This window comes from Ambystoma mexicanum, chromosome 6p (genome assembly GCF_040938575.1).
Source record: "Ambystoma mexicanum isolate Mex_15411 chromosome 6p, UKY_AmexF1_1, whole genome shotgun sequence".
Lineage (NCBI taxonomy): Eukaryota > Metazoa > Chordata > Amphibia > Caudata > Ambystomatidae > Ambystoma > Ambystoma mexicanum.
Window position 1 is genome coordinate 1,002,392,589 of NC_090935.1, and position 24,491 is coordinate 1,002,417,079.

At 45.1% G+C, this 24,491-nt stretch overlaps 1 long non-coding RNA gene across 1 annotated transcript in view; it reads right to left on the minus strand.

Moving 5' to 3' along the window:
* LOC138510139 (uncharacterized) overlaps positions 1–24,491 on the minus strand; it is a 570,058-nt gene that overhangs the window by 201,716 nt on the left and 343,851 nt on the right. The window contains exon 4 of the long non-coding RNA XR_011280325.1: positions 22,219–22,472. This is a non-coding gene — a long non-coding RNA (uncharacterized lncRNA). The remainder of the gene's footprint in view (positions 1–22,218; positions 22,473–24,491) is intronic.

Sequence of the window (24,491 nt, forward strand, 5' to 3'; positions counted from 1 at the left end):
AACATAGGTTAGCAAAGGCAAGCATACCAGCGAGTAACCCAGCTGGGTGGCGTCCCTGTGTATACCAGGTGAGCGTAACACTGAATTGTTCAAAATCTGCAAGGAACTCACCAATCCTACTGCAGTCTCCACTTCTCCTCAGCATCCCAAACCGTCTGCACTGCATTGGCTTCTCACTTCATAACCAAAACTCAGGGCATTCGATCCTCGCTCTCCTCTACACTCCTCCCTTCTCCCTCACCTGCTCTCAGGCCTCCCTTGGCCTCTCTCCCCTTCCCTCTGACTCTCCTTCTTCTCACCCATATCACCAGATGAGGTCTCTAGACAAGTCCTCTCTATCAAAGTCTTCTCCAAACAGGTGGTCTCCTGCTCCTCCAGAACCATAAAGGCAACATTACCTCCCTTGCTCCAGCTTTGGCTGATTTCTGCATTTGCTCCTTTGCCACTGGCTTTTCCCCCCACTCCTCAAGCGCTCCCTTGGGCACCCTCTCCTCAAAGAGCCTTCTGCCAATCACTTCTGACCAGCTAACTATCACCCTAACTCCATTGTCCCCTTCCTGGGAAAACTCTTGGAGAAGCTGGTCACCTCCTAGGTGAACCACCACACTGAATCTGTGGTTGTCTCCATGACCACCAGTCTGGCTTCAGAGCATGCAGAAGCATGGAAACTACATTCCTGAACACCTGTGAAGACTTGCTCTCAAATCTCGATTCCAACTCTCCCTCCATTCACATCCTTTTGACCTTTCCTCTGCCTTTGATATGGTCAATCATGCTACCCTTAATAACCATCTCTGTGATACCCTTGACATCAGGAACCTGGCACTGGACTGGTTGACCTCCTTTCTCTCTGACCGACCATTCCAGTTTCAACTGGGCTTTTTTTTCTCCTCCATCACACTCTCCACCTGCAGAGTCCCTCAGGGTTCTATCCTCTTGCCGTGGCTATTCAACATCTACTTTGCCCCTCTAGACCATTTCATCTCCGTCTTCTCTCCCCGCTTACAGTGCTATGCGGATGACACGCAGCTCTCCTGCAAGCTTCCCTCCACTGTCTCCTCTTCTTCCTCTCTCATTCCCAGCTGTCTGACTGCTATTCAGGCATGGTGTGCTGCTAATGACCTCTGCCCTAGTGCCAGTAAGACTGAGAACCTTCACATTGGGACCCCGATTCCCCCCTTCCCTCCTACTCTCTGGCTGCCCTCCATGGGCCCCCCTCACCCTTCTGTGAGGCAAAAAACCTTGGTATCATCTTCAATTCCCCTCTCTTCTTCTCTCCTCACATCACAGACTTTGCCAAGAAGCCCCACTTCCAGCTGCACCACCTCAGAGGCATTCTCCCTTTCCTCACCTTCCCCCAGAAGCTCAATGTCTCCAGAGCTCTGGTCCTTTGTAGGCTGGACTACTGAAACAGCCTCTTTCTCAATCTGCCGAAATCCTCCCTTCACCCCCTTCAACTAATCCAGAATAGGACTGCAATACGTATCCTTGGCCTCGAGCCCAAGGTTCACATCTCTCTGGTCCCAAAAGCTCATCACTGGTTTCTGGTTGCTGCAAGGATCAAGTTCAAGATCCTCTGCATCATTCACAAGGCTTTCTGGGGCCTGGAACCCTACTACACCCAACTCTCTCTCCCTAAACACCTCCCTGCTAGAGCCCTTTGGTCTTCTAGCTCCAACTCTCTGCAGATCAGATGTTTTTTCAAGCAGAGAGTGGGAGTAGATCTCTCTCTTCTGCAGGTGCCTCCCTCTGGAATGGCCTCCCTGCCCCTGTCAGACTTGAGCCAGATCTCCTTAAGTTCTGGAAGCTTCTCAAGACCCTCCTTTTCTCTTCCGCCTTTCCCTCCTCTGCTAATTCCCCACTCTTCCTTATTCTGACTGGTTGCCTGGTTCCTTCTGATTCATACAGGGCACCAGGCCCTCCTCGACCAGTCTACCCCTGCACTTGGTCTACCCTGACCCCCCCAACCTGCACTTGCCCTACCGGGGTCCATCCCCCTGCACTAGCCTGGCTGGGCCTGCACTCCTTGGACCCACCCAGCCCTGTTCCTTGCACTTAGCACGTGGACCTTCTTTCCCCTGCACTCTCCTGGCACTTGTCCATCTGTCCTCCTCTTAGCACTCACATAACCCTTAGGCCTTTTTCCCCTCCCCCCAGATTTTGCGCACTCGCCACCCCTACCTGCACTTTCTTTCCCTCCTTAACATTAGGGTATTCCGCTCTGACCGTCACTTCTCCTCCCCTACCCACCACACTTCTTGTTACTGCACTTGCACGATCCGAATGACACAAGGCGTAGTAGGATCGTTTTTGATTTTCTTCATCCCTGTTCCCTCCTCCCCCCCTTTGTCTTTTTGCGCCTCGAAACACCATTTGCTATACAGGCACATTACAAATGTCCAATACAAAAATCCATAAAATTGCCTAAAGAGTCTGAAGCACCTCCTCTCTGCTATTATTCTACTTCCATGCGTATGCTAGAAAACCACATCCATGCATAGTTGGAATTAATTTCAAATGTGTTTTATATTTGTATATTTTCTATACAACCAACCTCTTATACCTATACTTGCTATTGATAAAGTAAAGAATAAACTATTTTAATTTGCTATGTAAAGTAGTTGAATACACTGGTCGATGAGTGGTGATGTAAATATGGACGTACATTGTGTTGTTTAGAAATTACATTGTTCTATTAGAATTAGATTCCGAAGATTAGTTTACCTATTGTGTGACTGCATGTGTGGTGCTCTGTTTCTTAGTGAGATGTTTACAGGCAATCCAATTGTTATATCTGTGTGCCAACTATTAATGTGTATATATGTTATATGGTGGTGACTTCCCCAGCATAAAGTTAAGGGGCATACTTTCAAGTGATTTTATTAATTTAAAATGTGTATATAGAGCGAACCAGGCAAAAACGCATTACAGCGCTGTACAAGTTTCCATATATAATAGATAAAATAAAAACAAACAATAAAAACTGCATAAAATCAGGGAATTAAATAGTAAAAGATTCATAAAATCAGATCATAAAACAGTTTAAATAACAAAATTCTGTAACTAAGCTTTAAGTGTTTTCCTAAATCACAAATAATCAGGAATCTTGCTGAGAGCAAGTGGCAAAGCATTCTCGTAGGAACCTGCTGCACCAGAAAAAGCACATTTTCATGGAAAACACATGGTTAAATGTATGGACTTCTAGTCGGAGTGACTCCCGACTTTGGAGTCTGTGGAGACCTTTGGATGTCCCAGAAATCTTTAAATTGTTTGCTAATAGCTTATAATAATACTAAGGAATATGCTCAAATGTATATGCTCCTTGGATCAATCATACCACAGTGTGAAAACCACTTTCAATGGAGCCAAGGAGGAATGAGGAATACCTGGAAAAATAGAACTTCCAAAGTCAATTCGAGATAAAAACCAACGATTGTACTAAAGTCTGAAAAGGAGATGGTGCTACAAAGGATCTCACAGATTTTAGGGAATACAGATGGTAATTGGCAGAGTTCACAATGGCGATAATGAGGTACCAAAGTCTGTCTGGAATCCAACGTAAAACCCAATGATTTAACAGTGTGTGGAAATTCTGTGATGACATCTAAACTTTTTGTGTTCACAAAGCAATTCGAGAAAGTGGATTGACAAGTGGAATGAGAAATCAAAAGAAACGCAAAAGTTTGATTCTTAGTACAGCCTGTTTCTTGTCCTTGAATTGTGGGATGGGATTGCATGTCAGCGGGCGTCAATTAGAGGTACCCACTTAGTGAGGAACACCTATAACATAATAAAAAATCTATACACTTTTAGTAAAGATCCCTCCTCTGGATTCTTTCGTGGCCTCTGCGACTTTCTCTCTCTCTTTCTATTTTCCCCTCTGGCCCGACTCACTCTGCAGGGCACACTCTGGATGTTCTGATCTCCTCAGACCTCCCCCTCTCTATCCGCCTCACCACTCCTCTCTCCTGGAGTGATCACTTTCTCCTTTCCTCCCATCTCTCCCTCTCTACCCCTCATGCCAAGCCAACTCCAACACTGCCACCTACCTTCTCGGTCATCTGATCCATGAAGCGTGTGTTAGTTGAGGCTTTTGCCTCCACTTTCTCTCCCCCTCCTCCTCCTTTGGCTGACTCACATTCTGACACAGCCCTTTCCATGCTCCACTCTTCTATCTCTGGTATGTTCGATGTTTTTGCCCCTGTCATGAGGATCCGCCTGAAGCCCAAAGCCAAGTGCAACTCCTGGTATGACTCTGACCTCGTCACCCTTAAACGCAAGTGCAGGGTGGCTGAGAGCAAATGACTAGCTTCTTGCGTATCCTCTGAAAAACTGGCCTGCCACCCGCTCCAAAGACAATACCGGCTTTCTGTTCGCACTAAGAAGAGAGCCCATATCCAAGCCTGCGTCTCTGCGGCATCTAACAACCCGGCCAAACTCTTTCAAATCTGCAAGGAGCTGGCCAATCCTGCTGCACTCTCTACCTCTCCTGTCCCCTCCCAGGCCCTCTGCACAGCACTGGCTTCTCATTTCATTTCTAAAACCCAGGACATCCTGTTCACCCTCTCACCCTCTCCTCCTCCTCCCCCTACTCTCTCCTCTACCTCTGGCCCCCCCTGTAGGCACCTCTCCTCATCATTCTCTTTCTTTCCTCTGTTCTCCCCTGACGAGGTTTCTAGACAAGTCTGATCTATGAAAGTCTTGTCAAAACAGGTTCTTTCCTGTTCTTCCAAAACCATCAAGGACCACATAGACACCCTCACTCCTGCCCTGGCTGACTTCTGCAACCTCTCTTTCGCCACTGGAACCTTCCCTTCCTCCCTGAAGAACTATCTTTTGCAGGGCTGCCACAAGATGTGGTGATGCCCTGGGCAAAACATTTGGTGAGGCCCCCTTACAATATTTTGCACTGGGCCAGCGGCAGCACGTAAGCAAACAGGAGACTCGAGAAAACTGTCCTTGAGTTTGAGTGCAGATTCCCAAATATGGTTTATTACTACAACTGCAAATCAAATACAGCAAAGTTAGATTTCTCTACTGAAGAAAGGTTTATGGCAGACTAACTATGGTATCATATGCATAAATATATATAGGATGACATAAGCTCTCTGCTCTGCCACCTCCAACTCTCTGCGGGTCAGTCACTTTTTCAAGCAAAGATTTGGGGGCAGATCTCTTTCTTCGGCTGGGGCCTCCCTCTGGAAACAGCCTCCCTGCCTATCTGAAGCTTGAGCAGAACCATCTTCGGTTCCAGAAGCAACTCAAGACCTTTCTCTTTGCTTTGGCCTTCTCTCTTCTTCTCCCTTGCTGACCACCTGCCTGATCCATGCACTGCTTACCGTCTGAATTCGTGCCCAGGTCCATGCCTGTCCAGTTACAATCCCGCACTGCCTCTTGGCTCCTCTGCAATTGTGGTCTGTATCTGTAACCCTACAGTCCCCTCTCTTGCACTTATTCTCCACCCGTTGGCTGCACTTATGAGTACCCACACTTGCCACCTGTTGGCTGCAGTCTTGTTTCTCCTTTCTTCCTGTACTTCTCCATCCTACCACACCCTCTGCACTTCTCCCCTCACCCCTTCCCTGCTCTTGCACGATCTGAATGACACAAGGCCTAGTAAGATCAGTGTTTTTTCCTCCTTTTTTGTTTCCCCTCCTTGCCTTGTCGCGCCTAGAAACACTTGTGTACAGGCGTGTTATAAATGCCATATCATATCATTAAGGAGCCACCTGCCCCTATGTGAGCATTAAAACACACATGATACATGGTGATAAATGATGTACAGTGGAGGTTGGTACATTTCTGAACTTGAGGCTTAAATGTTTGTGCCAATTATGCAGGATCAACAGAGCACAGTAAGGGAGGCTAAACCAAACAAGTGTTGCTTGAGGGGGGTTCTCACTCTCAAGAAAATGTTTGAAACATTGGGTGAACATTATCCATTTTACAGCACTTTCTTTGCAGAATTGGGTAGAAATCCATACAGTTTGCAGTTGGTTTTCTATGAAAGCACATGGAAAATCCCAATAGCTGCAAATCACAAACCGTGCACAAAAACTTTTTCCAATACATTTCATGCCACTTTTCCACACAACATATGCTAGTTTAAAAATATATTCATGCTTGTTGTTCTCATGTATGTGCATGCAGGCTGCGTCGATATGTGCCATTATTACCATGTACGGACTCCCAGCCAGTAGAAATGCCATGCCACAGAAACTCCCAGCCAGAAAAATGCCATGCCACAGAAAGTATGTCCAGGCTGACTGTGCACCATTAGTGTTATTACTGACTATATTGGCCTAAATTCAATGTGGGCCAATTTAGCCGATTAGTAGGATTGCTTTAACCTTGATGTATAGTCATGTGCATCAAGGGTAAAGCAAAAAGAGCATTGGCAATGCTAACAGTTTGGGCTTTCGTGTAGGCATGGGAAAGGCACTTTGTATTGGCATTAGCTGGCCGTTGATAGTGCCAGGTGCAAAATGGTTTGAGTACCTGAGCAGCTAATAACAGTGGCTGGAAAATGCAGCATACTTATACACAAGTCAAAACTGTTGGCTTTTCCAATGCTTGTTTTTAACAGTACTTCAGCTAAAGACAAGCATGGTGCTTTTAAATCGAGTGGCCGAAGGTAGACCTGATCAAGACATTTTTATTACACCAGTTCTGTGTTTACAACTGCAATGAAGTCATTAACTCTCAGAAGACTCCTTTGAGAAAACACTTTCAGTCACATTGAGGGCAAAGATTGATGGCAAGGCTTGTTTAAAGCTAGCTCAGAGTTGCAATGAGGAGGTGTTTTGGGTGGGGAGGGCAGAAACTGGATGAGAATTTCCATAGGGATTAGCATGGCCATGAGAAGTCAATGTGTGGGCAGATAACTAAACAACATCTGCAAGCTTTGTGTCCCTCCTCATATGCCATTTCTTCCTATCTGTACTCAATCCTTTCATTGCAACGGATCTTCCCAGATCCAGGATCTCGCAAAACATTACTCGCCAGATCTCAGATACAGCTCCACAATCTGGGAAATCTATGTGCACTTTTTGTTTATTTTAGAATGCTGTGGTGTGTTCGTGCTTTAAACTATGTTGGGCAGGGATTCGAATCGTGGTTGCTAGGTTACAAAGTGAGACATTTCCCCATAAAACCACTTGAGGGTCTGAGCGGGAGCCCTGTGAAATCACTTGTCAATGTTGCACTGTACGGGAAAAATGGAAGTGCTTTTTTTTAGGTTTGAAAGGGGTGCAGATTTTGAACTTTGCTAATGATAAATCCTCTGAGGGGAAGAGGCAAATGTTCATGAGGTGACTAAAAAACCTTACCTACACCCTCCTCCTGTCACTGGACCCTCTTTCACTCGGTAGGAGGGATGCCCCAGAAAAAAGTCTATTTCCACCTCTGTATGTTCGCTAAAGCAATAGTTTTGGCTGATTGGCGGCACACCGAATAACCCAAACAAAAAGAAAGCTGTGCAGTGGCACAACACCATTGAGCAGATCGTTAAGGAGTGGCATCAGTTTCAAACATGCAGAACACAAAAACCTATCCATGCGATATCAACAGACTCACTTTGATAAAACCAAAGTCTTAACCTCTGGTCTCAGCTTTTAGATAGCCCACCTCTCCAGAGATTAGCATAGTATTGTGAAAGTAAACAGCCTCTGAATTGGGCTGAAAGGTACGACTAGTGGCCAAAGGGAAGGTGCAATAGCTATTTGGCTTCCTAGTTGGGCTCAGGGAATTCGGAGAGAAGTGGGAGCAGGGCTGGCTGAAGATTTGTCAGTGCTGGTGGGGGCCCATTTCCTTTTGATGTTTGGGGGCGACCCTTGTCTTACTAATTGGAAAAATAGTCCAAGGCACCTGTGGAGTGCTTAAATCAATAATTAAGTCAAAATAATGCAGCAAAAGGGCCAGATGCCATCCCTCAGTGGGGAGACCGACAGCGTAATGGGTTAATTGGCCCCACTCACTATCTGCTTTCAAAGCTATCACCCAGCCCCTGCCGGGCTGACCAACAGAGCATTGCCAGATGGAACAAGACACAGGGGGTCATTACGACCCTGGCGGTAGGGGGTTAACGGGGCCGGTAGAGCTGCCGGCCCCGTTAACCCTCTACCGCCTTATTACGAGTCTCCTCGTAATCAGGGTAACCATGCTGCTATTAGCGGCATGGCTACCCCCTTACAGGGTACTGTTCCGGGTTCCTTGAATGAGGAATTACCGGCCCATTCCGACCTTGGATGGCCCAGTAATTCCTCCTTCAAGGAACCCGGACCCGGTACATCCCCATTCCCATTCGAGCCTCCATAGGGCTTAATGGGAATGGGGAGAATGCTAACAACTGGCCCGTTAATAACGGACCCGTTGTTAGCATGCTGGGCTGGTCGCGGGACCCGCTAAGACCTACAGTCCCCCTACCTGCACTTTTGAACACCTGCTGTCTGCACTTACACTTGCACCTGCTACCTGATGGCCGCACTTTTTCTTATTGTTTTGATTCCATGTACAGAACTGCCTCCTTCCCTCTCCCCTGGCACTTTCCCCCCTCCCCTCTGCCCTGCACTTGCGCTATCTCAATTTCATTTGGCCTAGTAAGATTGCTGTCTCTGTCCTCCCTCTGTTCCCCCTTCCTTGCCTTCTTGCCCCTTGAAACACTTGTGTATAGGCGCGTTTCAAATGCCATATCATATCATATCATACACTCTCCTGGGCTTTCTAGCACGATGAGTGAGTCTTCCTGGCTCAGATTCTCCACAGGAAAGTCTTAAATATTTTCTGTGGTGCGTTTTTCCAGTCACACCAGAATCCTGATTATCTCTCACTGCTAGCATTTCCCTTTCCCAATCTGTTTAGCTTGAAGTCTTTAGGCTTCTTGGCCCTAGTAGTCTCTGGCCCTAGGTTAACACTGCTCTCCCCTTTTCTGGCAGTTGTACTGTGGATGACCAAAGCTCGGACCCTATAGTTTTCTCAGTCTGGCCTTTTAGCACCCCTTTGCCCGCTTGGCCTGGCCATTGCTGGTTTCTTGCTTAGGACATCTCTGTCAACTTGGTCCATCCCCAACCTCTCCCTGCCTCCAATGATCTCCTGATTCCTCTCTCCACGTTTCTCCTCTAGCCTTCTCCCAATTCAACACTTGTCCTTCTGTCCCAGCTCTAACCCTGTCCTTTCCCGGATATTTCTTCCTCCGCTTTGGTTTGCACTAATCCAATTTCGTCCTCTCCATCTTCTGTCTGCTGTCAACCTCTCTCCAAATTCTTCGCGCTGACCTTGTCTCTTTCCCATTTTATACTTGGGTTCAGTTTGGGATTGGGGTAATAAGGGCCATATTTGAGACACCTGTGCCCTGTTGGTGGAGTCAACTCAAGATTGGATGGTGGCCAATGGACACTCACCCTACCCATGTGTTCCTAGTAGTGTTTGCATATTTTATTTCCACCCCACAGCTCTGCAGATAGAGGCTTCAAATGTGGGACCCATGATGGTGTCCTAATGCTGCCTGGTCTCACCCTTGTTCCCTTGGGGCTGTGCAAGAGTTGTCGACTCCCCATAATCACTTTCTCTGATACCCAAATCTGCCTGCCCGTGCTCTGTGCCTCGTGCTATTGCAAATACTTGGTAAAATAATGGCCTCCTTCTAACCTGCAGACCGTGCTCTCTTGGAATCTCTCTGTCCCGAGTCCTGTATTATATTTGCAGTGAGGGTTCACAATTGTGATTTCTGTTTGTGGTTTTCCAGGGGTCGAAACTGGGATTTGTTCACCAGGAGCAAAAAGCAGCTCCTGGGTATCAGGCAAAATCAGTTAGGCAGGAGCGACCCGTGGGGAACCAGGAGCTGGTACGTAGTGCACAGCAAATCTAACTTTGCACAAGATGCAAACTTTAACTTTGTGTCCATTTTATATTATCCAATATGCTCCAAATGTCCCTGCAGTGAGTTCTTTATTCTCCTCTATCTACATTCCCAAATATACACCGTTAATATCACATAGCTTGGGTTGCATGGCACCACTTGCCACAGGAGTCGAACGTAGCTCCTGGTAGTTGCTGGTTTCAAGCTAACCAGGCTCCCCTTTGCTATAACCTATAACTAAATAGCTCCCAGCTGCTGCCAATTTTGAACCCTGGTTTTCAGTGGCAGAGGTTCTTATTATCAGGGCTCAAGTCCAGGGTACACTCCGACCACCAACTTTTATCAGAGGGTGGACCCCCAGCTAAAATCAGAAACGTTAAATGTCAGCTTTGAGTTTATGAATTAAAGCCGACGGGATCGAACTGCAGTCGGCACTTCACCGCTGCACTATATAACATGATCAAAAATAACAAACAACTAAAGGTGAAATGTCCCATTTCGGTACTGCAAGTTCCAGGGAAAACATTTATTGGTTCTTGGAGTTTAAAACATGCACTCCTTTTAATGTTTTCAAAAACACTATTACAAGAAAATATCCTCTCTTGGTTTTGCATGTGTGTTGATTTTATGAAAGGCAAAGGGCATTCGTCTCGTGCAATTTGGGTTGTTATGCAAAGCCAATTTAATGAAATGTGCATATTTCACCTTGATATGCTAAATTCTGGCGACTTCACATCCCATTGCGTTTGTTGATGAGTCCCCCCAATTTTTAGGACTTGACCCCTGCTTATTATAACAGTGTCTGGTGGGATTTGGGTGTACAGAGTGATATGGTTTGGAATGGGTCACCTTCTCCAAGTCAAATATTACAATAAGTATTGTATTCAAATACTATAGCTAGTCATTTTTTCGCATTTTTTGTGAAGAATAGTGTACGAAGACTATTCAACGTGCTGAATACCCATGGATTACCAACAGAAAACTAAACAAATACTTGCGTCCTAGTCGTCTAGCCGTCCTTTATCGCTGAAAAGCACATTACCCATACTGTCTAGTGCTGAGAAGACTAGAAAAGGATGACCTAGGCGTTAGAAAGGAAACATGTTTTGCAGCACAGCACTGGCATATTTACGAGGCTCTTTGAGCATGAACATCTGTTTAACTGCTCAATACTGTAATCCCATGGGACACTTTGAGCATGAACATGTGCTTTACAGTGCAGTTCTGGTATGTTATGGGCACTTCCAGCATGGAATCGTGCGTTGCTGCTTAATAGTCATATTTGGGGGCATTTTGAGCATGAACATGTACTTTACACTGCAGTGCTGATATATTGTGGGGCAGTTTGAGCATGGAAATGTCTTTTACTGTTTAATACGATCCTACTTTCGGGCACTTTGAGCATGAACATGTACTTTACAATGGAGTGCTGTTATATTTAATGCTTTCAGCATGAAAATGCATTTTCTGCTCAATGCGGTAACATTTTGGGGGCCTTTGAGCATGAAAATGTGTTTAACTGGAAGATTCTGGCACATTGTGCTGCACTATTGTAGAATCAGGTCTCATGATAGTTTTCGGCACAAGCCCAATAGCGGCATATTTTGTGCCACTTTTGCATGATTTTTTTTTTTTTTAATGGGCAATGCTGACATGTTGTGTGAGGTTTGAGCACGCGCATTTGTGTTGGCATATGGCAATGCTCCCGTCAGGTCTTGTGATATTCTTTAGGCACAAGCATCATGCAAATGTGTTTTGCAATAGTACAGGCTGGCATGCATTGTTGAGACAAGCCTCGTCATGTCTGTTTTTAGCCTTGCCTAGTGTGATAGGCGGCACCACTGGCATTGTTGCAGCCCTCGTGTTCTACCTTGGACCTCGTGAGCCTTAAAACAAAGCAACCTTGGTAAATATTGTTGCAATAGGCCCCATGACATTTCCCCGAGAAGAGCCAAAATGAAAATATGTTGTAAAATGCCCCTGTGTGCTGTTGGTCTCTTGACACCTCTTGACATTTTACTTGTGCTGCCATAGAGATCAGACTGAATGGATTGTTATCCACTTCTTCCGGCGTCGGCATTTGTGCTTTAAAATGAACCATGTCATTCCTTTATATTACACATTTTCTCTGGGCGAGTAACGACCAAATTCCCTTAATTTGGTTCAGTCTCTCTTGCTGGGCATGCTCACTCAGGCCGAAAAGGGGGAGACAATTATGCCCCTACGTTTTTGGAATTCACAAGCCCCCACTGGTCTTTCCCTTCACCTGGAGTCTGCTGCTTTGAATTGATGTTAAAATCCTCGGAACCCACTGTGTCTTCGTACAGTTTTCTTACAGGGATGGATAGAATGTCACGTTGATGGACCTGTGGAAACCATATTGAGGCCCCCATATACAAAGTGTGCAAACGAGAGGAGACTCACTTCCTCCCTAGATGTTAAAACAGGGCATGCAAGGCAACCTGCCGACCCGTGGTGTATACAAATTGGGAATAAAGCCAGCATACGCCTACTGTCCCTTCTTTGAGGGAGAGTCCAACACCAGGCAGGGGGTTGAAAAAGCTATGTTTCCTGGTGCTCCACTTCACTTTTTTCACTGCAGCAGTGCCAGAGGGCCGCAGCTGCCTGTGCACTATCGCGCACTGTGGCCTGCACCCCTGTCCTGCCTCATCGTACTTCCATCACGCAAACAGGCCCTGCCACTGGCCTGCCTGACTGTGCCCAACCACACGGCTAGGGTGAGGTGCAGTGCTAGAGTCATGTCTGCAGAAGCATGCCCAAGTCTGCACCCAACACCCGCAGCCTCCTGCAAGTCACACCCCTCATCCATGGAAGTGAACCTTATCTGAACCTCGTGCTAGCAGAAGCAAGTCTCTCTCTCTCTCTGACACACACACACAAGCAAGCCAGCTTCCTCCCATTAGTGGCAGTGAACCTGACCAGGCCTCTTTGCCACAGAAACAAGCTCACAGACACATACAGACAGCATTGGGCCCTGAGCCCCTCCACCCAAAGTGCAAATCCAGCATGCATCGAGCTGCCCACTATTACAATAAACACCATTGAGCAACATCAGAACTCCTGCAAGGTAGAGCCGATGGTAGAGAGAGAAGGAACATGAAGCAAGCAGACGATTGCAATTCTGCCTGCGCACGCCTCTACATTAAAACACAAGCACCTCTGCAGTCCCACGCAAGGTCCTCCCCAATCCCAATATGAAGTCTGCACAATGACAATACTGAGTGGGCAGACTAAAAACTCTTGAAGGCAGTCCTACCTCATAGCTGACAGGGATAACCAAGAGCTGGTAAACAGCTTCAAAGATGTCCAACGAGGAAAGTATGAGGGTCGGCACAATGAAGCACCCGCCATCACACAGTGGGCGTTCTAAAAGATTCAATCTGTCTTCATCATAGAGCAGGTGGACCGACTGGACTGAATACTTCAAGGACTTCAAGAAAGGCCTAGGCCAGGGATCTGCAACTTGTGGCTCTGAATATGATTTTGACTACTACTCCCATCAACTCAGGCCATGATAGTCAATAGTGAGGGATCTGGGGAGTCGCAGTCCAAAACATCTGGAGAGACATGGGTCGTAGAACTCTGGGCAGGGCAAAAGTGGTGCGACACTGCAAATGGAGGTATTTGTTGACATGATGGCAAGTAAGTGAAAGCAGTCATCAAAACACTAACTCTAAAGGACACCACTAATAGCAGTCCCTCATAGTAGCACTGAACAAGATATTAATTTCCCAACCCAACAGTGAGTAGGAGCACTATATCTTTAAACAATGCTGTTAAGAAAAGGGTGAAACAATGGGCAGAGTGGCACTCAACTCTCGAGACTAGTGGCACACTATGCATTTAGCTCTATTCAAATAACGGAACGATCAGTCTTAAGGCGATTGTTGGCTGACTCTCATCATCCTTCGGGAAACAACTTCACTACTGTAAAGAGACATCCTTGATCTGGCAAGAATCAGTGAGACACTTAAAATGCCAACATAGAAGAACCAAAGCGAATGACAAGAAACAGGTAGCAGCGATGCGGCCACAGATGAAACCGCAGACAAATGACTAGAACCGCGTCAGAATCTGCCTGCTTGATAACAGCCTAACCTAGGTAGAGCAGCTATGATCCTGCTGAGGGGTGGCATTACCGCATGCCAGCAAGATGGACCGCTATTGGACAAATCCGCAAGAAATGCAGGAGTGAAAACCATTGCCATTCTGTGAGCACAGGCAGCAGACCACAGATTTCTCCTCACACAAACTCCAGACCAGACAACATATATGCTATATGGGGGAACGCTGAAGCAAGGGGGCATAAAAGGAGAAGTTTATTCTGACATGCCCCACAAGCTGAAGGCTGCAGTCATGACTCTCACCAACTGTCACTATTTCAGACCGGCATGATGGTTGGAATGTTGAGGACCCACCTAGCATACCTCACATCATGACATGACAAACGCTGCTGGAGAAGACCCTCCATCCTACCTGACTGTCTCCAGAGGCCCCCTTCAGTGACTATATGTACCTCACACCATATGGCCAAGGAAGAAATGCCAGCCCCGAAGTGGAAATGGACATCCAATTACATTTCTGACTGACAAAGGCATCACAGTCGATATCATGGGCACTGTTGGGTTATGGACAATAGGTACACAACAAGGTCTCAAAGGAAAAGCCATATATCAGCGGGGCGCCTCCAGGCCCCTCCGATACATCAGCAAATTTAAGAGTGTAGTCCAGTACAGAGACAGACGAACCAGGACAAACATCAATTTCCTGAAAGGGGTCTCCTCAGTTTCTGCACCATTCTCAAAATAAATCTATTAGAGGTCAAATACAAATGTACTTGATTTTTTTTATATTTTGGAGTTATTAGTAATGTGTGATAGTTACGAACTTTACACATTTCGTCACCAATTCATAAAACAAACAATTCATAGATGCATTTGTTGTTCACTTGTTAGGCGCTTAAACAGTAAGTCAATTCTGTTTCAAAGCGCCCACACGACATCAGGAAGGGGCCATGGGAATGCGACACATTAAATACATAGAGCTATTAAATACAGTGGAGGGGGGGAAAGGATGAACCTACTATGCCTTGTGAGTATTCAGAACGTGCAAGTGCAGTAGGAAAGGGGAAGTGGGGGGAAGTGCTGGGGTGCCCATGCTCTTGGGTGAGTAAAAGATGAAGTGCACGGTATGGTAAGTGCAAGCCTCCAGACAGAGGTTCTACTGAGCCAAGTGCTCAGGATAGACAGAAGGTGGGGGCGATTCAGTGTGGGAGGTCAGGGCCTGGAGGATGCATAAGGGCCCTGGACACCAATCAAAGCAACTGTGAAATTAGCAGAGGAGAGAAGGGGGGAAGGAGGAGGTAAGGAGGAAAGTCTGAGGAGCTTCTGGATTTTAAGAAAATCCTGCTCAAGACGCAGAGCGGGAGGGGGAGCTGAGGAAAGCGAACCACCTCCTGCCCTCTTTTAGCGAAACGCTTTTACTAAAGAGTTGGTGCCAGAGGAACGTAGAGGTCTAGAGGGGGAATATTTAGTAATTGAGAGTTGCAGATAGTATGGTCCCCTGTCCCAGACAGCCTTGTGGATGATACAGAGGGATTTTAATTTAATCCGGGAAGCAACCGGGAGGCAGTGAAGATTTTTTAGGGCATGCGAGAAGCAGTCCCTGGGCTTGAGGCCAAGGATAAGTCCCCACCTGCCCTATTCTGGATTAGCTGGAGGGGTCGCAGAGTGGAAGAAGGTAGATTCAGGAGGAGGCTATTGCAAAAGTCAAGCCTAGAGAGAACCAGGGCTCGGGTAGCATTGAGCTTCTGGGGGAAGGCGAGACAAGATTAGACTTCCTTTGAGAAGGAAGAGCTGAAAGTCTGACTTCTTGGCAATGTCCTGAGTGTGAGGTTGGAAGGAAAGAGAAGAGTTGAAGATGACTCCAAGGTTTCTGGCTGAGCCCATGGAGGAAGGACAGAGAGAAGGAAAGAAGGCGGGAGCTGGATCCCAATGGGAAGGATCTCTGTTTTTCTGACATTGAGGCCGAGATCATTGGAAGTGCACCAGGCCAGGATGGCAGATAGACAGTTTGGGATGAAGGAAGGTGCAAGAGGGTGAGTAGGAAGTTTGAAAAAGAGTTGTGTGTTGTCTGCATAACACTGGAAGTTGGGGGAGGAGGAGATGAAGAGTGCCAGCTGAGTAAAGTAGAAATCAAAGATCCAGGGGGAGAGGAGAGCGCTCTGTGGGACACCACATGAGAAGAAGGAAGTAGGAGAGAAGAAGTTGACCAGGATGACTTGGGAGGAGCAGCCATTTAGGAAGGAGGTCAGATAGTCCAATGCCTGATCTGAGATACCAAGGGTGTCATGGAGCCTTTGTATGAGGATGGAGTGGTGAGCTTGTCAAAAGCAGAGGAGAGATCAAGTAGGGTGAGGACAGCTGGGGTGTTGGAATCGATGGATGCAATCAGGTCTTCACGGGTGTTCAGAAGAGCAGTTTCCATACCTCTGGATGCTCGTAATCCAGCTTCATGGGCGTGAAGGCCACCAACAAGTTCAGTGTGAGAGTTGAGTTGGGGCAAGGTCAACTTCTCCGGCAGTTTCCCCAGGAAGGGGGTGGTGGAGATAAGGCAGTAGTTGGCTGGGTAAGTAGGGTCTGTTGAGGGTTTTTAAGGAGGGGGCACACAGGGAGTGCTTGAGGGAGAAGAGGAAATAAGCAGTGTCAAAAGAGTGGTTGCAAAGGTCAGCAAGTGCAGGGGCAAGAGAGCCAATGTTGTCCTTGACGGTTTTGGATGAGTGCATTATTAACAAAAAATACCAATACTCATAAGATTCCAGTACATACAGAACTAGCATTAAAACCGTGTAATTTCTCAATATGTATACCTAGATTTTTGGTCACAGTTAGCCACATTCTGTAAAGTGCTAAATTGAAGCTTTTGCTCTTGGTGTTTGAACAGTACTTTGAAACGGCAGCACCTTTTAATTGTCACCACATCATGAACACATTCCCCCAAAGGGCAAATGTATACTGCTCCTGAGTTAGCACATTCCGTCAACACATGCTTGGCAGACTCTAATACCTTACATATCCGGCAATGCCTTTTGTCTAATGGTATCTTTAGTGCAAGTCCGATTACAGCCAATATGGAGAGACGATTAATACGAAACAAGAGGATGAATCTACGTAGGTTCTGAGAAGGGCATAGGACCAAATACGGTTGCGGCTTCTGATAAGTATATAACATTTGCGAGACATGAGTATAAGATTTCAATGTTGCCAAATGGGAAAACTTAGAACACCAGTCCCATTGTTTTAACTTTTGTTCAAATGTCTTCTTTGGCTCATAGTAGTCTGCTTTCCAATTTGGGCTCCAGTGAATAGTTGCAAATAATTCCAACACTGCACGCTCATGCTTCGCAGGCCCCCTCCCTCTGCTGCATCTCCAATCCCAATGTTTGCAACAGAGGACATTTGGGATTGGTCATGGCCTTAATATAAAGTAACCCACTGTCTCCATGGAGATAAGACCTAATTCAAGTCGTAGTATTTCCATGGACACACACACAGGGAGACAGAGCATTTCTTTCCAAAAACTGCCCCTCTATTTTGCGAAGCCATGTCAAATCAAAGATTGAGAGACATTCCAGCCCATATAAAGTCGCCAGACTAAAGCACTGCTTATATAGGCGAACTGTGCCCTCAAGCGTAAAACCTCCAGTTCGTCCAGAGAATTTAGCTATGAGTGCCATTAACTGGGACGCTTTTCTAGCGTGGGTATTAATACATTCCAGGTAACCTTGTTGCACCTCCAACTCCACTCCCAAGTACCTATAGCAGTCTACGCATTCCTCCTTACTGCCCATTATTAGTAATCTGGGTTTCCTTATTTTACCATTATTAAACAGGATCACCTGGGGTTTATTCCTGTTTATTGCTGGGTGATTTGCTTCAGCGTACTTTCACAGTTCTTTGGTTGATTTTGTTAGGCCTAGGAAAGTATGATCCAGGATCACAAGGTCGTCTGCATATGCTAGGCATACTAGGTGTCGAGACTCGATTTTAGGGGGACAATTAGCGACCTTGGACAAACACTGAGGCAAGTCAACCAGGTATAGGTTGAAGAGTATGGTAGGGGGGTCAGGACACAGCCCTGATTAACCCCTCTCGTAATGGGGATAGCAGTCATCAGCTCCCCCCCTCCATCCAACCTGACCTGAACTGTGTCATCCCTGTGAAAGAGTTTTAAAAAGTGCAAGATTTAATCAGGACATCCAAGAGCCTCTAGTTTCAGCCATCCTTTTGATCTGCATACAGTATCAAAGGCTGCTTGGATATTGACAAAGAGCGCGTGTAACCCAGGATTATTTTTAGTTTTTGCTATCTCCGTCAATAAATCCATCAGCCTTAAATGTGGGTAGTGGATGACCCAGGCCTGAATCCCATTTGAAAGCGATCCAGTAACCTGTTGTCTCTGCCCATTTCTGGAGTTTGCGTAAGATGAACGAAGGGAACAACTTCCCTGTTACATCGAACATAGACAAAAGTTTATAGTTACCGGGCATTGTGCGCTCCCTTTTTTAAAGACCAGTATTAAAATCGCTGTCTTTCATGACAAGGGGATTTTACCGGAGCTTAATACCTTATCAAACAAGATGTTTATAATGACAGCCCAGGTCTTAGGGTCGTGCTTTAATGCTTTAAGACTACACTTGCTAAGCCATTTGGGACCGGAGATTTTGAGGCCTTTAGCCTTCCAATGTTTTACAATATATCAGATCGATCAATCTGTAAGTTAGTTTTATAGTTGACCCCCTTACACATGGGTGTATTCTCTGGCTTTTCATTGGCTGAATTGTCTTTTAACTATCCCATCCCTTGGGTCTTGCTCACAGGGTTTAAGATATTGTTATTTGTATTCCATTTCACCTCACCCAGTACGTTCCATATGTTCCTGGTATTTCCGAAGTTCAAGGCAACTAGCATTTGTTGCCATCCAGCACATCTGTGCGATGACCACCACCATCAAACCCAGTTTCTAAATCTGTTTTCAATGGACCTTACTGACTGTGCTAGAATCACAGCCACCATTCCTAGTCCTACGAACTTCCCTACGCATTTGCCTCTTTTTGTATCTTATAGTTGTATCATACGTTATAGTTCTCTGGTCTTCACGTATAATATGGGAGGACCTATGTATTGCAACCTCACTAGAAAGCTGCTGGAACCAGTTCTCAATACCATCCAGGTCTAATGATTTTATTTAAGAGTACAAACAAGTTCTGGCTTCACCAATACACCAGTTAGGTCTCACCACATTTTGGGCTGACCATATAATGCGGTTTCCTGCATGATTTGATTCAATTACACCAATTTCACGATGGGCATTTATCTCCCTATTAAAAAACCAAGCGAAATGGTGACTGTGGCATGGTCATAAACTTATTTGGTTCTACAGCCATGCTTAGAATAATTTGTAAGCAAGGAGGATTAACAAAATAAAATCCAGTTTGGCCTTGTTTTTCCCCAAGGACCAGGTGTACTTCCCAGGGCAGTCACCCATTATATGTCCATTCAATGTACTTAAAACCTAATCCTCCTAATAGTTTATCCAATTCTTTCCCTGTGCATTCGATTTATTCTGCCAAATGTTACTTTTACTGTTGGCATTTCCAAGCTTTGCAATTTCATTGGATCACATGCAATGAGCATTAAAGCCACCCCCAAGTACAACAAAATAATAATTTCAGCTTGTTGACGTGGTATGGATGGGATGGCGAGGCAATCTGCATAATGACATTTGGCCAATGCCACCTTGCCAGTGTTTTATTCTTTATGGTGGGGAGTAGCAACATGACTTTTTCTTCTACTTGAAAAGTGTTTAGCTTGGCTTCTCTATAGTGGCTTTAGACATAGATATTTTAAGAGGAGAATCAGAGAATGTGTGGTTTGTGCGGGAATTGTGAGTGTAAGGAGACAATTAAGCACTTGATGCTCTCTTGTCAAGCTACTAGACATGCTAAGTGTCATCACTTTAGTCATATTAGAGACTTTTGCTTCTCAGAAAGCGACAATATTCTTTGGTTGGATTTAATGCTGGGTAACAGAATTTCTAAACTGCTCCATTTATATTGGATAATTTTAGATGTGCTTAAAATGTAAGATATACAAATTTAAATATGATATGCCAACAGTTTTAATATGAATGCTTGTAAAGTAATAATTTTTTATTGTGTTTTTTTTCTTTAGCTTTTTTCCGCTTTTGAATGTTTGAGTCGTATTGTGATTGGTTGATTTTGGAGATATATGTTTGTTTTAATGTATAGTGGAAAAATGAAACCAAATCACTAATATAAAAATAAAAAATAAAAATAGCAGGCTTTCTCCTGGTGGGCCTGGGATGGGTTTTTACCAGCCTGCATACCATCTCCATGTATTTTTGTGTATTTTGTACCATGGGCTAATTGCTGGTCTATAAATTCTCAGGTCCTTGCTAATCTTCTCTAATGATATCGAGAACATCCCATGGGTTCCGGCAATACACCAGCTCAACAGAGAGAATCTCATAGATGATTGGGGCATAATCCTTACAGCAAGAAGAACCTATGTAAATTAATTGTCTCTGTTAATTCCATCCTCTGCAACCAGTTTTCTGTGGATGCACTGCAGCGTTTGGTTAAACTTCTCCATCAGCCCATCAGTCTGAGGATGATACACAAACGTTCTGAAGGTCTTGATTTACATGAGGTTTTTCATTCCACCCATCAGCTTAGACATGAAACTGCTGCCCTGCTCTGTGAGTATTTCTTTAGAGAAGCTGAATTGTGTGAAGAATAGAATGAGCACCTTGAGTATAGCTTTCCTGTTGTTGCTCCTCAGGAGAACGGAAAAGCCTCCAGATATCTGGTGACATAGTTGTGGATTACTAGGATTCTGTAGTTCACTGCCCTGAATGGCTCCAAGGGTCCAGTGATATCCATGCAGATTCGATAGAATGGAATCTCTATGCTAGGTAATGGTTGGATGGGAGCTCTGGGCACATCTTCCAGTGAAGATTTCTGGCAGATGGAGCAGACAGTGCAGAACTGTTTAATGTGAGCATGCACTCTCCAGGGCAGTAGAATTGACTATGTTCTTCTTCATCTTCTCTAGGCCCAGGTGTCCAGTTGTCAGATTGTAGTGCGCTAATTCCCTTACCACTTTCCGGAATGTCTTCAGTACCAGGCGCTGGTTGTAACTGATGCCTTCCCCTCTTTGATTTACATCTACTCAATATGTGTGTCCTTTACTGCCGATCAAAAGGGGGGTCTTCAGGATTGCGCTCTCAGGTTTGGAGACCAAGCTCTTTCGACCTTGATCCTGAAGGGGTTCTGTTCTTTGGGGTTCTGTGAACTCCACGGATGCAGGGTGGAGGCCTCCTAGTGTATGGGAGTCTTCTCTCTGGGCTGCAGTCATTTCCTAAAACCTGGCATTGCCCTCTCGGTATCATCAATATCTTCCACTTCTTTGATCTCTGGAATCAGTAATCTTTCATAAAACAGTTGGGCTATAGGCTGACTGGGTTTTATGATGTAGGCAAGATTTTACATGTTAAAGAAGACATCCTTCACCTACCTTTGGTAGTCTCTGTCAATGACTCTGGCTTCTGTGTTATATTTGTGTTATATCTATGCAACTGTTCTCACTCTTTTGTTCCTCAGGTTTCATCTATTGCCCATTCATGTAATTTCCGTTTATTTAAAATTCGTGAAGCTCAATCATCTCTACCTTTTAATGCTACTAAACATTTGGTTTCTTGCATTATTCTTTTGCATATTCACTATTGTTCTTCTCCTTTTCTTGGCTTATCCGCTTATAAATTTGCCCTACTCTGATCTATTTGTAATGCCTCTATTCGCCTGAGATGTCATCTTTCTAATCAGTACTCTTCATTCTGTTCGGTGGTTAGCCCACAATTCTCGTATTCAATTTAATTTTGAATGTATTGTATTCAAATGTCTGTATGAATGGCTCCTTTGAATCTTTATACTCTCATTTCTTGGTATCAGCCTTCAGCTTTCATTACCTGCTATTTGCTCCATGTCCTCCTTGTGGTCAATCATGCTTTTGTTACTTTTCTCTTTTGGCACCTAATCTATGCAATACTCTCCAGGTTTCTATCCGGTCTCTCACTTCCTTTTCTTCTTTCTTCCTCTCAAAACATATTCCCTCACTTCTTCATAAAGCTGATATTATCATTATTATTGTTGCATTTATTTTTCACAGTTTTATATTTTTTGATTCAGCACTTTGGCGATAAGCGCTATATAATCAAAATTAAATGCGAATAAAAATACTCATAAGTGAATTTTTACCTACCTTGTTCTTTCCGCGGCACAATGTCATAAAGGTGCAAGTCCTTAAAGGGCCTCTTAAGCTCCGTCAGGTCCTCTGTAGATCTGTAATTTTGGCCCATGAAAAATACTGTCAATCCCAAGGTTCATATGTGCATGGTCTGGAGCTTCCTGTTTTCATGTCTGTAGCACTGCAGCCCTGCTGCTCACCACCGTCGCTCTCTCGCTGGTGGGTTGTGTGCACCCTCCTCTGCTGCAGGACATCTGGGCTTGGTAGTCCTGTAAGAGAAAACAAAGGAACACAAGCCAGAACAGGGCATTGCAGGTATTCAATGATTACAGTCAGGTCTAAGGGACAGAGACTGGGGCCTTCCCAACGTCGTTACCCTGCCTCTAGGGCAGGACTGGCTCTGGCAAACAGACTAGTAGGCCTCCTGCCCCAGGTTGAGCAAGGTCCCCATCCCCATTTGACAGGGTCAGATCCCTGAACCTGTCACAATATAAGAATAAGCCACGGCAGTGGTGAAACATTGTTTTTTCTTCAATAAAATGTTTTTTTAAAGAACAGTACGAGTGAGATGTGCTCAATTGTTGCGAGAGGTAGCCTTTAATGCAGTAGGTATATGGTAACTGTAGATCAGAATGCCTCTCGCTTGCAGCCTAATATACGCAGCTGATTTTAGTTGTATGTATAAATTATAGGGTGGTGATAACCGCTCTAAAGTTAAGGTTAGTCGGACTCCCATGGGAACCTCTTAAAATTCTATTGTTAATAACTTTTAATTTGAGTAACGGATTTGGCCGAAATTTCTAAAGTGATTAATGACTCGCCCCCCCCAGACTGCAAAGTTTCGTAAAGATTCATAAAAAAATTAAAGTTATTAAGATGAAAAAACATTTTTTTCCAGGGTTGCGGCCTACTTCCCATTCTTTTTCCCATAGACAAACAAGGTCTATATTTGCCAAAGCATGCAGCCCAAACCGCTGGATGGATTTGGACCAGGTCCAAAACAACTTGGGCAGGAAGTGTTCAAAAGCGTACTGTTTGTGGTTTGGGGTTATTCCGTGCAGTAGTTATATTTAAATGATTGACGGAGAAGAGGATGCCCCTTTCTAAAAAATTTATCTCGGGTAAATTACCAGAAACTGGAGTTTTGTGCAGTGAAACGGTCGCCATCTTGTTTTTCTCTCGATGTTAGAGATAGCTGAGGTTATGGGAAAATGAAGCGTAGGAAAAAAGCCATTTGCAGGTAAAAAAAGATGCAAATGCGATCAGGCTAAAGGTGGGGGGTGGCTAGAGGGCACCAAGTGAAATTTGGGAGTTAGAGGGAGTCTGGGGCTTGAGTTTGCAACGTGAAGCTTTCTGTAGCCTCGGCAAATACCAACATCATCACAGAAACAGCATGTGTTGTGGGGGGAAAGGGAGAGAGCAAGGGAGGTGAGGAGGCCATCTGGGGTGTGGGGGGAAAACATTTTGTTTGGTCGTGGTTTTTCCCGATAACTGTGGTTATAAAGGACTACAAACAGCTGAGGGTATGTGTAGTTTCCGTAACCTGATTTTGGGGGGTGGGAATCACTGGCCATGTTCAGTGACATGATAGCCATCCAGGTCTCCCATCCATGCAGTAACCAAGACAGACCCTGCTTAGTTTGAAAGTGTGGAAGAAGCCAACCCCTTCAAGCCATGTTGTTTGATAAATAAACCAAACTTACAAAACCACTTAGAGAAATGGGTTGCCCCTTTCATTGCTTTGAAGCTACGCAGGGTCAGTCCTGGTTACTGCATGGATGGGCGACTGAATGGGCATCCACATAATTATTTTTTTTTAAACCGTGCTTCTATCAGTCCTTGAAAGTTTTGCACTCAGAGAGCATTTTTTTGTTTTTTGTTGAATTGCATTCTGGTATTTGTAGTCTCCCAGTCGATAGTTAAAAAAGCCCCGATAGTTTTACAGCTACAGTGGGTTTTACCATCCATGCAGTAACTGAGACCAACCTTGCTTAGCTTCAAAGTGAGGAAGGGGTCAGCCCTCTCGGGCCATGTTGCCTAATAAATTAACCCACCTACCAAGACCACCTAGAAAAAATGGCATAAGGGGGCTGGATCCTTCCTCACTTAGAAGTAAAGAAGGGTTGATCCTGGTTACTTCAAGGATGGGAGACAGTCCACAGTCCTGAATGCTGTGTGTTTTCCTAGTTTTAAATATCTCATAACATACAGCATCCATATTATTCTTTTTAAACCGTGCTACTGTCAGTCCTTGAAAGTTTTGCAATCAGAGACCAGTTTTTTTCCTT